The sequence below is a fragment of the Sarcophilus harrisii genome, chromosome 2, assembly GCF_902635505.1.
Source record: "Sarcophilus harrisii chromosome 2, mSarHar1.11, whole genome shotgun sequence".
In the NCBI taxonomy this organism is placed as follows: Eukaryota; Metazoa; Chordata; class Mammalia; order Dasyuromorphia; family Dasyuridae; genus Sarcophilus; species Sarcophilus harrisii.
The window spans coordinates 98590993-98593063 of NC_045427.1; the positions used below are offsets into that span (position 1 = coordinate 98590993).

Genomic DNA, 2071 nt, shown 5'->3' on the forward strand with positions numbered 1-2071 from the left:
TAGTTAAAGTCCAAGGATCTCTTTGAATCCTTAAACTGAGTGATAGATGATGCTGATTACCATGGCAAATTCTGAAATGAGAGCTTGAAGTATTCATTAAGAACTGAGAAGGGAGATATGAAAAGTGATGAAGATCTTTGTTCAGGGAGTTGATGTTGGAGGCTGCTTATGAGATTATGCCTGTTTGGCTCGCTTGGAATTTGACAGGGAAGCACCCAAGAAAAGTGTTAGCAACATTTCCACAGAGAACACTTCAGAGTCAGCCAGTAACAGAAAGCTCTAGGCTGTTAGTTTTGCTATTGTTATGGGCAAGTGGCATAATGTTATAATAGCTAATAGTTATAGGATACTTTACCAAGTGTGTTTCTCATCACAAACCCATGATTAAGGTTAGAAAGGTTGAATAAGTTATCTCTGTTTATAGTTTACAAAATGATCTTCTCATGACAAACTTGTGACTTGGTTCAGACAGGTTAAGTGAGTAGTCCAGAGCAGCTGGGAATCGAACCCAAGTTTTCTGAAGCAATAGTTGATGGCAATAGGAAGAGCATTGGGTTTGGAGATTGAAGACTTATACTCTTAAGTTCAACTCTTATATTATCTGTGTGATCTCAAGCAAGTTATTTATATCTCTGAGTCTTAAATTTCCTGTCCTATAAAATAAGAATATTTGCATTCTGAGTTCAAGATTTCTTTCAGATCCATATATGATGTTCTGCTCCTTTCACTGTTCCATATTGCCCCTCTCTGGTACCAAAGGAAACAAATGAATCTAATGTAGGCAAAGCAATTTCCACAGTCTCCTTTGGAGAATGCTAATTCAGGAAGAGACAGTGATTCTCTACAAGGGGAGTATGCAGGTGAAATTCAATGTGCTCAACGATCACTTATAGCAGCTGGAGGAGGGTTTGCTTGTTCTAATTTAGGTTGGTGAGCAAGTCTATTGATCCATGAGGGCAAGGAAATTGCTCTGTTTAGCATAATCCCAGAGACCACTGTGAGGGAATTTATTAATATCTCACAGTTGCCAGCTGAGATTAAGCCAATTCACAGCCATCCAGGTTAGCCTTGCAAGCGGAATCCTGTCAGCTAAGCTCCCTCTCCAGATGCCTTAGATAGCAAACATGGCACCAGGCCACAGACAACACCTGGTACTGTGAAGATCTGTCATTAAGGTATTTTGTGTCTCATTGCCTTTTCTTGGTAAAACATTATCAAGCTACTCCCCGTCCTGAATTGAAAGCTTGTTTAGTGCTCCTTGGCCAGTGCCAAGTTGTATGTACAGTGGGTAAAATAGAATTTTTGCATGTTCTCTCTAGCTTAGGAATGACTTTGTTGGATTTAATTCTTATATAAGAAGGAACCCAGTCAAGTTTGAGTTCAAGTTAAGTGCGAAGTTGAGGACTCAGAAACAGTCTTTAAGGCAGTCTAAATTATTTGAAAAGTTTAGCCTGAAAAAGAATTTGTATAGTTTAAAAAAAACAAAATAAAGCAAAAAAATTTTCTGGAAATAATTCAGCTAAGAAAATGAAAACAAACAAACCAACCAACAAACAAATCTACCTAGTGCACATAGTCCTGTAGTTTTTGATGTTCTTTACCAATAAAAGTAATTAAAATCCAAGCATAATTTAACAAAACAAAACCTCAGTGGAATGAGTTTCAGCCTCTTTCCTCTTTGCCAGGGTTTTAAGTAAGCACAAACTGGTAATGACTGATTTGATTATTAGTGACAGTAATTATTGCACTCATCATATAGTGGAAGTACTACTTAATGGCCCCAAAGTACCTACTATCACTAGGGGTCATCTTACCTTTCTCCTTCAACTTTTCTCCGGATCAGAGATGGCAAGAACACATTCAGTTTATTTGATTGCTCAGATGTCTTAGATAAGATAGAGGTTTACACCTTCTGTTAATAGGGAGAGCATCAGGTTTAACCATCTCTTATTCTACTGATTCCTGAGGTTCTATAGTCTTTATTATTTGCTTTGCCTTCACAGTCTATAGGCCTCTTAGATATTTAGCTTACTGAGGCCTCCTGGGTCTTGCCTCATAGATATTTCTATCC

At 37.9% G+C, this 2071-nt stretch overlaps 1 non-coding gene across 1 annotated transcript; it reads right to left on the reverse strand.

Moving 5' to 3' along the window:
* Positions 1–920: 920 nt before the first annotated feature.
* MIR216A (microRNA mir-216a) lies at positions 921–1070 on the reverse strand. The gene has a single exon (NR_105684.1). It is a non-coding gene; the product is annotated as a microRNA mir-216a (primary transcript).
* Between the last annotated feature and the right edge of the window lie 1001 nt (positions 1071–2071).